The following is a 14773-nucleotide window of genomic DNA, read 5'->3' as shown; positions in this document are numbered from 1 at the left end:
TCATTCATTCATTCTGTTGACATGTTCTGAGTCCTAGGAGGCTTAGAGCCAGGGATAGAGAAATCAAGAAGTTGTAGCCTTTGCCCATGAGAGAAAGGGGGAATGTAAACAGATACTCTTAGTATAGTCTGACAAGCACTTTATTAAAAGTGGGAGTAGAGTCCTGAGAGGATGCTGGGAAGTGAACTAACTGCCTGGTGCAGGGACATGTGATGGTATTTCAAATATAGGGAATGACAGGAGACTATATTACTGTTTCTAATTATTTGTTTCATGTCCCTAGTATAGGGAGAGATATACAGGGACAGGAGAGGTTTATACTTCCCCACCCCAATTAAGGTCACACTGGGCCAGGTGACTTACTTTGGCCAATAAAATTTGAGTAGAAGTGTTTGTGCCACTTCTGAGCAAACCTTTAAAATCCATCATGACGTTCCAAAGTCACTCTTTTCCCTTTGCCACACGACAAAACCGTTTCCAGAAAGGGACTGCTCATTTAGTGTGGATCTCAGAGTAAAGAAGACTCCTGGAGTAGAGTTGAAGCTACCCTGCAGACAACATGTAACGTAAGTAAGAAATAAACCTGTGTCATTGAAAACCACTGAGACCTGGGGATGGTCATTATAGCATCATAACTTAGGAAGGCTGACTAACACAGAAGTAGAACACGCAAAGGTGCAGAATTATCCTTGGGTATGGAGCGTTTGCGGAATAGTGAGAAGTTTAGTGTAGATTCAGTGTTTAAAGCCTAGGTGGCCAGAAATAAACCCAAAACGGTAGTTAGGAAGAGATTTTTGAAGGGTCTTACAGGTCCTGCTAAGAAAGTTGAATGTTATTCTTTAAATGGTGGAAAGCCAGTAGAAGTTAAGGAGTGACATGATAAGATTTGTTTCTTAGGAAGATGAGTCTAATGAGAGTGGAAAAATACTATTACCAGTGAAATTAGCTAAAAAGTTGTTATGATACTAGTAACTAACATTTATTGCACACTTACTCTGTGCCAGGCATTTTGTATATATTTACCAAAGCAATCTTCACAACAAGCCCACTTTGTAGGTACTGCAATGATCCTTCCCTGTAGAAGAGGAAATTGAGGCATGGAGAGGTTAACTAACTTGGCTTGGTCAGTCTACAAGAAGCAGTTAGAGTCAGAGTTCCATCCCAAGCTGTCTGGGTGCCAGAATCCATACTCTTCACCGTGACACCACACACTCAGAATCCAGGCAGATGGGGGCCAGCATCTGAACCAAGGCAGTACGTGGAGACAGAGAGGAAGTCTCAAGTCTCATACTTCTGAGATTGCACAGAATGTGGGCATGAGTTGGAGCTTTGGGTAGAAGAAATGGGGAGGTCAGAGATAACGTCCCATTTTTTTACTCAGGAGACTAAATAGGTAGTGAAACAATGAATGGAAACAGGGAATATAAGAACAAGTTCGGGAGGAAAGTGAAGAGTTTTGTTTGGGATACATTAATTGTGAGGCCAATATGCAGCAACAGGCGGAGATGATTTGTCAGCACTTAGAATATGGTACCAAAGCTGAGGAGCAAGGCAGAGACAGATCCAGGTGGGGCAGAAGGCCAAGAGAGTGGACTCATTCATCTTAGCAGGTGTAGAGTGAGTTGAGAGAAGGCCAAGGGAAGAATCAGAAGAACCCAATAATTTAAGGAGTAGATCAGGAGGAAGAGCCAGGGGAAGACTGAGAGGCAGTGATACAGGAGAGAAAAACATCAGAGAACAGAGGATGGGTTTTCATAAAGGTGTTCACCACCAGTGAACACCATAAAAGTGTTAACACTGGAAAAATTGGGAGATGACCACAGCCACCTCTGCTTGTGGCATGCTCCAGCCACACAATGACTTTGAGAAACAAGAACCTCCACTTACACAGTAGCGAAAACTTTGTACATCACCAGCATCCCAGTGGAGGTGCAAGGATGCATTGGGTGGAGGTAGAGAAAAAGTAGGAAATGATCTCCCCCATCATGACACTCATAGAATTGAGTACTTTTATGCTTATTAATAACTGCAGAACTGCTTATGATCTTTTAAAATGACAAGTTCCCGCAAATGGAAAAAAAGTGCATTGCTTCAATTTACAGGAATTGCCTATTTCCAAACATGGTAATGAGAAAGATTTAAAAGTAAAATCTTTTCTGGAACACTCTCATCATACCTGGAAGAACCGGCTTATTAGATTCACTCCTTAAGTGCTCTCCAGTAACGCTACTAAATTTCAGCAGCCTGTAACTAGTTGGAATAACATGAAGGATATTTTCATAGACTTAGTAAAATACTAAGGTTTTTTGATGACTTAGTAAAATACCAGAATTTTTTAAACGCATGAATAGCTTGAAGCTACACAGAAGTTATTACACAATATTTGGCTAGGAACATCCCACATGCATGCTTTGTAGTAGAGGACGAAGAAAATGTTATTTTGTCTACCACACAAATGACGTCTTTGTCCAGTGACCTTCAGATTGTTGAGGTGTGTTGAGATGGTGTTCAAAAAGGCATCCATGGAAACAAAGCTTGGAAACATGGGGTTGAATAATCTTCACTTTTTTTCCATTGCAGGACTTCTGAGAGCCTTTAGTACGCTGCTTTACGTTGTGCAGCTCCAGGGAGGGCTAGAGTAAGCAGCAGTCCCCAGACTTACCTGACCGTAGATTCCCCCACCCCCATTATTTTTTTCAAGAACACATGAAATTCTTTATCAAATGTCCTATACGGTAGATTATATTTCTGTTCAAAATGTTTGCTGTTCCTCCCTTTAGTATCCTCTTCTATAGGATTATCCTTCCCTACTCCACTGAACACAGGAATGGTGATGTGACCTGCTTTGGTCAATGGAATATGGCTGCAAGTAACGTGTGTAGCTTCCAAGCAGAGACTTTAAGAGCCAGCCTGCAGTCACCCTCTTCTCTTTACCCTCCATTACAAGACCGACTCAACTATGTCCTAGAGAAAGATTGTTCCAAGAGCCCTGAGTTCTGGAGTGTCCTGTGTTGGAAATGGAAATGCATAAGAAATAAACCCTTGAAGTTGTAAGCAATTAATATTTTAGGTTATTTGTTACCACAGTGAAGTTAGCCTGAGCTGACTACCTCCGGCCTCTAAGCATTTATAAATCACCGAACCTTACTGCTTTTTATAGGTGCGCCCATTCAGTTTCAGTCTTATCAATGATGAGATGTTCTTTGAATTATTCTTTAGGTTCAGACAGTAACACTTGAAGGTTTATTAAATATTATATATATATATATATATATATATATGCAATAAGACTTAAAGCAAATGGTGCTCAAACTCTTGTATGCCTAGAAAATTACCTGGAATTTCAACCAAAATGAACATTCTGAGACCTAATTCCCAGAGATTGTGATTCATTGGCCCTGGAATGTATCCAGGGAATCTGAATTTTATACCAGTCTCCCAAGATATTACCAGTGCAGGTGGTCTGTCAGCCACAATTGAGTGTGTTGCTCTAAAACCACTCATTTAATTACCAGTTGTATGATAACATGTATTTAAAGAAATGCCATTTCAATTTAAAGAGGCACCATAGAGACTCCTCTTTTGAATTACTGGATGCATGTATAATTAGTTTCATCACATTTTAGTTTATATGCATTTCATTATATTTTACTGCAAAATATTTTGTGCACAAAATGCTACTCTGTGCTTGAACGCCTATAATATTCAAAAAGCCTGACTCTAGGTAACCCTTGACTCTTCCAAAGAAATCAATCTGCTTGAAAAAATTAAGTTCTGTTACCTATGAAGATCAAGGACTTTCAAGTTGCAAGTGACAGAAACCGAATTCAAACCTCCTGGAGCAAACCAAATTTATTGGTTACAGAACTAAAATGTTCATGGTTTTGAGGGAATGAAGTTTAGTTGCTGGTTGAGCATGGTGGACATGTTGGAACTGGAGACCAGACCTGCCTTTGGGAAGGTGTTGGGAGTGGGAGATGTTGCAGGTAAGAGGGCAAAATGAGGGTAGTGTGTAGGTCCTCATGGGAGGAAGACCCACCAGGCAGGGCACTACCTGGAGGGTCTGGGGACGGGGGCAGGGGCAAGTCTAGGCAGGTGATTTGCACCAGAGAAGTTTGGCAGGATGTGATCAGGTAAAAGTCCTGGAAGTTGGACAGGGAATGACCAGCAGGTATAGGGAATAGGGAGGTAGATAGAGTAAACAATGTCAGTCAGCCAGAATCAGGGTTTCATTTATAGCTGGATCTAGATGCTCAGAAGATAGTTTCAAGTACCTGGGGTTATTTTTTGTTTTGTTTGTTTGTTTGTTTGTTTTTTGTTTTTTCCATCTCTCAGCTCTGCTTTCTTCTGTGTTAGCTTCACTCTCAGGCAGATTCTCCCATGAGGAGCAAGATGGTGGCCACCAATTTAGTAATCCTCAAACTGGGTCTCATTGGTCTGGCTTGGGTCAAGGCCAATCTTTGACCCAGTCATTGTGGCCAGAAATGCCCTATTGGGCCATGTGTTCATCTCTGGAGACAGGAAAGGGTTACAGCTGTTCCCCAAAAGAAAAAAGTTCCTGCTATTCCCAGCAGGAAGGGGATAATGAAAACTGGGCAGGAAAAATTCAATCTGTCTACTATAGACTTGATGATCTCCTCCTACTCTGGATCAGCAATCTGACAGGGAAGGGAACTCTCACACTGGATTTTCCTTTCCCCCAAAGGGGATTTTTTTTTTTTCTAAAATGAATAAAGCAAGCAATTTTATTCCAAAGTGTTTGAATTAAGCAAACTGTGCCTATTCCTTCTTGGGAACATATCAGAAAGGAACCCAATATTATAGACTGCAGTTAGGTCTAAGTGCAGTCATAGGAACCTGTGTTTTCTACTTCAAGGTTGCGTGTTAATGAATTTTTTCCACTAGATATGTTGAGCCTACATACCTAATTAATTTTGCTTGAAATTCACAATTATTTAGTCTGATGGAGGCCAGATTTTCTATAGATGCCTAAAGTTTAAGGGGAAAAAATGCTGGCAACCTCTTGTCCCTTTAAGTCAATGACCAAAGGCTGAAATCAGAGCTGTTTGCTACAGAGTTCTCAAAATATCACAGAGAAAAGCAGTTCAGTCTTTATTATGACCTTTACTGACTCACTTATGAGTATTAACCAAGATGCTCTGCATCAAGTCTCTTGACCAAAACAGGTTTTGGATTTTGCTGTGTCTTTCTATTTATAGCTTGTATTTTCACTTACTCATTATCAGGGGACAACGTTAAGGTAAGGAAGTTTGTAAGTAAAGTTGTTTCTCCGTTACCCTTTTCCTTTTACCTAAAGAAAGCTTCCTCTGCTTGTACCCCTGGTATAATTAGGCTCCCCTTCTCTTATTTTTGTTTGTATACTGTGTTAGTATGATGCCTTGTATACAACGAGTGTTCAATAAATGTCACTAATTAATGACTCAACACAGGATCAACATGTTTTGCATTATTCTGCCATTCACTGAAGCACTGTGGAGACATTTCTGAGGCAATTTGGAACTCTGCCAAGATCTAGACATTTGGGCATTTTACCAGAGACTTGGGAAATTCCAAACATGAGATTTTTTTAAAAATATCGCTTCCTTTTTTAAAAAAATCATAACATAGCACTTTTATTTGTTAATGCTCAAAACATAAAGGGAGCACAATTAATAAAATGAGGTGTATTTAGGAAGACTATTAAACTCTATCTAGATGTTGACAACCTTAGCACTCAAGATTTCAACATCTGACTGCAGAGAAGTAGCTGCAATGTGCGTAATCCATACATAACTTGTGTGATCACAGAGATTGAGCCGTTTCTGCCCTTTCTCACGTCACATTTCCTCCTCTGCAGGCCCGATACAGTAACAAGTGTATTTATCATTTTCAGGTCAGTGTAGAAAACAGAGAACCAGCCAGGAAAGCAGACTCTTGTCCTGCCCCCGCAGCCTCCTGGCCATTGTGAGGGGGATAGATGGCTGTCCTCCCACATAGCACTCAAGCACTGAAAAGTTCAAGGGCATGGAGGGCTTATGTCTGTCAGCTCCTTCCTTTGGTAGCTTGTAGGAAAACTGTTAGAAGTCAGCATGGGAAGAGAGAGGAGGGAGGAGAGTGGGTTGGCTGGATCTCATGGCCAGATGTCCAGAAACCAGATCATAATCCTCTTTTCAACTAGTGTCCTTGAATTCCTTGAGCTATTCATGATTCTTATAACCTCGAATATCTGTTTATGTCATCAGTGTCAGTTCAAATCATGGATTCCATGGACATTTTGATAAATGATCTTCAATTTTATCACAGGCAAACGCATTATGGTTCCATCAATGGTTTGTTTGTGTGAGCACTTAGGGAATGTGTCCACAGATCTATTTCTAGGTAAAAATTTAGTTTTAAGAGTGTTGCTTTGCCAAGTTTTACAGGTTTCTACTTTGGGTATATCTGGATTTTTGCCCCAAATGCCTCCCCCCAACAGGCATGCAAGCGAACCTGAGGTAGAAATATTATGTGTCTGGTTACTTGATTCTCGCTATCACAGGCAACTAACTACTAACTACTAACACCAATACCTAACTAGCACCCAGATCAAGAAACAGAACGTCATCGGTGGCATGAAAACCTTCACCATTTCCTCCAATCTCCAGTCATTACACTTCCAAGAGTAGCCACTATCCTGACTTGTAATGCTATAAATTAGTTTGCCAGTTTTTGAACTTTTTATAAATAGAATCATATAATACGTACTTGACTTCTTTCCTTCAACATTACGTTTGTAAGATTCACCCATACTGTCACGTAAAGTTGTAGATTGTTCATTCTCATTGTCATATAATATGCCATTGTGTGAAGATAAAATAGTTAGTCTATTCTACTTGGATGGGCATTTGGATAGTTTCCAGTTTCAGGTTATTACGAGTAGTGCTCTATGAAAATTCTAGTACATGCCTTTTAGTGAACACATGTACACATTTCTGGTGGGTATACATCTAGGAGTGGAATTGCAGGGTTGTAGGAGAGAAAAGATGTCAATAAGATGAAATGCAGCATATTATAGCTATAGCTAAATGCAGCATATTACAGCTATATTATAGTTATAATACAGCATATTATAACTATACAATCATAGTTGTATAAGTATGATAGGGAAGATGTGGATTAGTTCAAGAATGAAAGAAAAAGCCCAGAGCCCAGGACCGAAAACACTGCGACAGCAAGGATGCAAAGTAGAGTGTAGTTGAAGCTACAGAGAACAATGTATGTAGATAGGCATGTAACTTGCAGAAATCAAGTGGCAGCCATGTGGGGTAGTAAGGGGCTTGGGTAAGAGTCAGAAAGACTTGAGTGTGAACCTTGCTCTACCAGATATGACTGTGTGACTTGGGTGCATCACTTGACAGCTCGAAGCTTTGACTTTTCCATTGCAGGAAATACAGGCTCTTGAGAAGATTAAATTCATTCATTCAACACCTATTGATTGAATACCTACCTATGTGCAGGGTACTGGGGACTCAGCGGTGAACAAAAAAGAAGGGTCCTTGTCCTCATTGATTTTACTGGGAATAATATACTGAATGATGATCAGTTAATTACAATTATGGTAAGTTCAATGAAGGGATCTAACCTGGTCTGGGGGTCAGGGAGGCTTCTCTGAGGCCAAGCAGACATGGGCCAGGACAAGGGTTGGGGTGAGAATCGCAGGCAGATGAAACAGCACAAGGGAAATCTAAGGAGGGAAGAAGCTTGGCAGGTGTGAGGAAAAGAGACAGTGAGTGTGCAGACAGCAGGCACATGGAGGAGCAGGGAGAGATGAGATGGAGGGGCAGGCAGACTTTTTAAGTGATGAAATTTATAACAATTGATTTTTAAAGGTTTTAAACTGAAAGTAAGGAGACAGCTGGGAAATGGACAAAATCAGATAAGTGTAAAGATACAGATTGATTTGTGCATTTCCATATTTATCCATGAATTCATTTACATTTATGGGATGTGGGACTACCAAGTGAATCTCATAGTGTATGAAATTATTTGAGTATCTGTAACTATTAAATGGATGAATACATAAATAGTAATTTATGAAGTTAACACAACTTGAAAAAAATCTGTTTAATATTGTTTCATTCTTTTTGCTCTGATATTAACTTAGTTTGAGTAGATCTCCACTCTAGTAACAGTAGCTAATATTTATTGTGTTACTGTGTACCAACTTCCATTCTAAGCAGGACGTAACCAGTATATATTCTCATTTAATCCTCATCCCAACAATCCAGGGAGGTATGTTTTATTACTATCCCCGTTTTACTGATGGGGCAGTAGACACGGAAAGGAACACTGACCCACTTGCCTGAAATCACCCAGTTAGTAAGCACAGAGGCAGGATTCACACTCAGGCAGCCTGATTCCAGCCCACAAGCTCTCAATGACTACTCTTTATAGCTTCCAGAAAGAGGTCACAAACATGCCAACACAAACATCTGGTTGGTTGGATTGCTCCACTTCTCACTGTAAATTAATAAATTAACATTGTGCAGTACACATTCATCTCTGGCGAGTTGATTAGCATGACTCGATTCCCTAGGGCTTCATCCCCTCATAGTGGACGAAGAAGGCTGAGCTTTCAGACTTGCCAATCCAGCTGTGGATCCATGACTGCACCTCAGGAGAGTGATAGGTGTAGAGATTGGGGAGGGTCCAAATCCTGCCGGCCTTGGAGACCACGGAAGTGTTTCAGATTGTTCTCTTAGTGCAGAAGGAAGCAATACGATTGGTTACGAGGTGACTGAAATAGTCTGGGTGAGAGATGCTGGCCAGTGTGATGGCAGTCAAAATGGAAATGAAGTGAGGGATTCTAAGTAAAAGGACTCGCAAAATGCTTGGCACATAGTAGGCACAGTGTAAGGGGTGGATATTGTTAACAATGAAGGCAAGATCATTTCAATCTAGCAGGCCAAATTTCATGGATTGGAAATTGTTGTCTAAAGCCTGGCATTGAGAAAGATTTCGTACCTCTTTCAGATCTGCATGGAAAGAGTTCTTTGATAGATTGGAGATGTCTGCCATGAGAGCTGGATCAGCAGCCGGTAGCACATATGCAGAGGAGTGCTTTAATAACGATCTTCAAGTACAGATAAGATTCTTACACTGATGATTTTGAGTCATTTTTCTCTATAAAGATAATATTAAAATATAACATGAAATATTATATGATATGAAAGATAGGCTTAAACTATAAAAGGATTTCTTTTTAATTAAAAAGAAGCAGTACCTAATGGATGGTGGATTATAGAGGCTTACAGAATTGACCTTGGGTTCAGAAATATTCATGGACAATGCACTGCAAACAGAGGGTTCCGTAGGCAAATTAATTTGACTTAGGTCAAATACTTTATCCCCTTGTAGAGATCCATGATGCATATCAGCAAGTTAAAGGTTCAGGAAATGAAGCACACTGCAAGAAACCTCTTTAATGCTCTTGCAGCAGAATTTTCCAAATTGATGTGACCGTGGAAATGTTTTTTCATCTAACACTTATTAACATATCAGAGAAACATGATAACATCTGCACTGATATTGTGTTATAATAACATGATGCTGTGCTACAAAATTTGTAATGCCATCTTTTTTGGTCCGGGATTTTGTGGAGCTCAATCAGCGGGAGAAAGAGAGAGAGGGAGGAAGAGACCAGTCTGCAGCATTTGCTTGTTTTTAGAGAACCATTCTCACTTAATAAGAATTGGTTGTATATATGGTTGTATGTTGATTGTATATTGGTTGTATATGTATGACTTTGTGACTGACGATATTTAACCTTTGGCTGAAAAAGTCAATTCCTAGCCTGAACCCATGTTCTGAAGTCCCTTGAATTTGAATGACCCAGCAGACACACAGATTCCACAGATGTGGGCCAGTCTCAGAACACTAGGGCTGATTCATTTTAAAAGTTTCCAACTTTCAGTTCACTGCTTGGTACATAAAAGGCACTCCACAAATATCTTTTGAGTAAATGAATGAATACGTAACTGAATAATAATGGACACTATTTGTTCTCACAAGAAAAGCTAAGTATGAAACTACTAGGTATTGTACCAAATCAAGGAGAAATTTTCAATTAAACAATAAGTCTGAGAAATAAACAACATTTCTTTTTTTGTTCCATGGAGAATTAGCAAGTTAGATCTACTTTTGTTTGAGTTATACACACTGAAGAAAGTAGTGTCTTTGGGCAAAAACTGGATAATGTTATTGAGTAACTTTGTCCTTTAATAACTTGGATAAGTTTCTATTATCAATTAGACAAGTCACATAATCTCCTTGTTTTCTTGCCTCCTGGACTAGGTGATCTCTAAGATCTTTTCAGTTCAAAAGCGTCTGTGAATCTGTTCACTTAAAAATGTTATGCTTTGCGCTTGCAACATTGGAAAAGTGCATAACATTCATTATAAGACCAGGTCCGAGTCCAGATTGAAAGGCCCCAGGAAAGCAGAGAATTCCAGAACATTTTGCAAGAATATCCTCACTCATTAAAGGAATGTTCATAAGAGGAAAACAAGAGCTCTGTTAACAGATTTCCCTGCAGAAGAGCTGTGTGAAGGCCCTTTCACTAAATATATCATGCTTAGAGAGGGCAGCGGTCTCCTCTGTGGCTGTCCTGATGAGCACGGGTAAGCACGGGTCAACAAGGGCACTGGTGTGACACGGACCCTATTATGAGCCAACACTTATCTGTGCTTATTAAGTAGCAGCCACTGTTCTAAATGCTCTAGTTATACTAATTCGTTTAATCCTGACAACAACCCTATGAAGTAGGTGTAATGATTATGAAAATGAGGATTTTACAGATGGGTAAACTGAGGCCTAAAAGGTTAAATTTGCCCAGGATTATGGACCTAGTAAGTGATGGAGCCAAATCTGAACCCAGGTAGTAGAGATCCAGAAGTCCTGCTTGACCACTCTGCTCTACTGCCATCTCAGGATATTGTCTAGCCTTTGATGAAAGCTGAAATAGTCCAAGTCACCCCACATTTATGGAGAGCCCACTCTGCTAAATGCTGCTGGGGACTCAGGGGGTGTGAAATGATGAGGACTTCATTACTGTGCTTACCCAGCTAAGAAATAAGCAACTCTGTCCCGGCAGAATGGAATGAGTTACTAGAATAGAAATTCTGGGGAAAGAAGAAGGTAGAATTTGAGCGAGCCCCGAAGGATGGAATTTTGATAGATAAAGTGGGAGGAGAACGTTTCAGGCTCAAGCAACAGCATGGATTAAACACTGTGCCAAATAGGCTTGTCTGCATAGATTGTGAGATGGGCAGTAGGGAAATGATGGGTGGCTTTTAGAAGGTTCTGAACACTGTGCTAAGGAGACTAAATGTAATTCTATAGGCAACAAGGAGCAATTTGGCTTTTCCTTGGAGTATAATTCTGGAGATAGCATGGTGGGCTATAGCCTAAGCAGGAGGAATGAGAAATTAAATCAGGGCAGTTTCAGTAACAAATGTAAAAAGGGTAGTGTAGTGGATATTGTGATATAGTGCCCAGACCCCCCTTCAGGAACAAAGGTCTTACTCTCCAAGTCACCGGGAATGCTGCCATCAGAGAGCCCTCGGCTGTCAAGCCCCTTTATCCAAGGTCATGCCCTCTTCCCAGGATGACTGGCATCCAGTGACGGATTGCTGCGGGGATGTAAAGGCCCCTACCCCTCTCTCCAGCTGGGGACAGCTCTGAAGGATCATCCCAGCTTCAGAACTCCTTGCCTTGCAGTTGAACTTTTTTCTCTGCCCAATCCTGCCTCCTTCCTTTTCTCTTATCCCAAGAGCACTCCCTAATCCACCTCCTCCTTCCTGCCTTAAGTCTTCATCCTGGGAAACTCAACCTGCTTCCAATGGCTGCATGGTGCTTTGCAGGAACAAAACCCACAGTTGGACATCTCTGCGGGCATGTAGCAAGTGAAAGAGAAGGCAAGTCAAAGATGCCCAAGCAAGGTAGCTAGAAGAATCACGGTCTAAGCTAGCATGGTGTCTCCACTGGACAACTGTAAAAGGCCCATTAATGACCTCCCTGTTTTTCTTCTTGACCATCACAGGGATGATCCACTCTTCACACATATGCCAGAGGGATCACATACAGAAGAAAATAAAAAGTCCTTATCCTCCCTACAATGCACCCCCTAACCTGGCCCCCTGATGCCTCTCCAACCTCTGTATGCTTCCCATGCTCCCCACGTTCCAGCCACCCTGGCCTCTTTGCATTTCTGGAACATTCAGCCATGCACATATAGGTCCCCAGATATTCCTTAGGTTCCATCTCTCATTTAATTTATACCTCTTTGTTCAAAAACTCCTTCTCTGGGAAGCCTCCCCAGTTACCCCATTTAGAATAGCAACCTCTGTCATTTTCTATCCCTCAAACGCACTTTATTTTTTTCCAAAGTACTTATTTCAAGTTGACATTGACATTGTATTATTTACCTGTTTGATGGTGTGTTTTTCCCTCTAGAATGAGAGCTCCATGAGGACAAGAACTGTATCCTTCTCTGTTATATCTCTGGTCAGGAAAATAATTTGTGTATAAGTTAATGAAAACCAGGGACATAGGAGGAGTGTACTTTCAGTAGAAAGAAAAATGAGTTTCATTTTGAATATGTTGAATCTGAACAGTCTTTAGAATAGTCACATAAGAAGTTTAGAAGACAGTTACCAATTCAGGTTTCTAGGTAAAGACAGAGAAGTGGAAGTTCCTCAGAGTGTCCAGTACCCTGGAAAGTGAATGGGGGAGAATAAACTAGAACAGCAGTTCCCAAGTTGCTCTGGGGAATATTAGTCTCATGAGAGGCTCTTTGAAAAAAAGAAGAGCATGGCCATATTCTTCCAATGGAACAGAACCCAATCCAAACAGATGTAATCATAGAAAACTAAATAAATAAGCAAAGAAAGAGACAGAGAGAGAGACAGAGAAAGGAAGGAAGGGGAAGGGGACTTAATGGCTCATGTAACTGCAAAGTCCAGAGGCTCAGGCTGGTCCAGAGCCAGGGACTCAAAGAGCGATACCAGAACTTGGTCTCTCTTCACCTCTCAGCTCTGTCCTTCTCTTCTCTGAGTTACTGCACTCTCAGCCAGCCTCCTTTGAAATGAACCAAATGGCAAGTAGATCACCAGAATTGGTTCCAGTTCCTTCAATCAGCAAACCCAGCTAAACACACTGCCTCTTCCACAGCAGTTTCCCCCCACCAAAAAAGAAATTCAAGGAATCAGACCTAAGGAGCTGGTCTGGCTTGAGTCATGCGCCCAGAGGGATGTGTTCTGATTCTGGGTCTGGGATGTATCTGATATGGCGTGCTAGGGGCCCCTACAACTCAACTCTGCACATCTCTTCCCAACTCCACATTCAGTAATTTCACTTGGTAGCTTGAAACTGGCCACGGTGGGAGTATTTACACCATGGAAATTGGCAAATGCTATAAATCAAGGCTTTTTTTCTGTGGAGAATTGGTTGTTAAATACCTACCAGCACATCACTCATCTTATGACCATTTCTAAAACAAGGCAATGCGAAATGGACCCCCAGAAATGAAGGAATAAGAATGGGGTAGGGGTGGCTCTCTAATGGGAAATCAGGATATTGTTATGGAAAGATGGGAGAATGAATGTTGGGTGGTGTCCTCTACACTGTATATTATGTTATATTGTATTATCACATCACATTATATTATAATTGGAGATCTATAATGAACTAATGGCTCTACAATGGCCTATAATCTAAAAAGCTGTTTGACTTTATTTAACCCATTGTCACCCAAAATTCTCTGATTAGGGGGTCCCTTTTTTCATAAAACTCGGATTAACTTCTTAACGTCTTTGGAAACTAGTGAGCCAGAGTATAGAGACAGAATATAAGGGAACTAAGAATAAAAATATTAATATGTAGATCTGTTGCTGTGTTAGTGGCTGTGAAAAAAAACCAATTCTTCTGTTTCCCTCTCCCTTGAATAGCAATTAGAAAATACCTAAAGTAAAGAAAGCGTTGATTTTAAGCCAGCTAAGATGTATGCATACTTTATTTTGACTTTTAGCCAATAAAAAAGGTTTAAAATCAAAGGAACAATAAATTTCCTATATATTTTAGGCTGGATAGTACATGTTAATTTCTAATACTTATGTGAGTTGTAATTAACCTTGGGTCTTTGAGAAATCAAATGTTAAGGTTTTAAGCATTTAAGTATGAAACTTAATCTAGTGATATGATAGGAACAAAAAATGAAAAACAGAGAGCAATAGAAAACTATTTATACTTAACTAATAGGAAATTGATTACACTCTATGTTTTGAGAGGGTCTTAACAATGCAAACTTCATGAGGATAAGGGCTCTGTTTGTTTTGCTCACTGTTGTATCCTTAGCACTGGTATGTAGTAAGCGCTCAATGAATATGTATTGAATATTGAATTTAAAAATCTAAAATTGATGACAGAGGAATGTTTTTATCCCATCTTATGTTTCCTCATAAACCTGCCCATCACGCATCCCTTCATTTAGGATTGATCTTCCTTCCACAGCCCTGATCACAAATCTCCACGGCCATCGAAAAGATTTTATGTTTTTTCATGCTTTCTCCCCAACCCCTTTATTTTATTTTATTTTATTTTATTTTATTTTTTGTGGTACGTGGGCCTCTCACTGTCGTGGCCTCTCCCATTGCGGGGCACAGGCTCCGGACGCGCAGGCCCAGCGGCCATGGCTCACGGGCCCAGGCGCTCCGCGGCACGTGGGATCCTTCCAGGC

This window comes from Physeter macrocephalus, chromosome 8 (genome assembly GCF_002837175.3).
Source record: "Physeter macrocephalus isolate SW-GA chromosome 8, ASM283717v5, whole genome shotgun sequence".
NCBI classification, from domain to species: domain Eukaryota; kingdom Metazoa; phylum Chordata; class Mammalia; order Artiodactyla; family Physeteridae; genus Physeter; species Physeter macrocephalus.
This window is presented reverse-complemented; position numbering follows the sequence as displayed.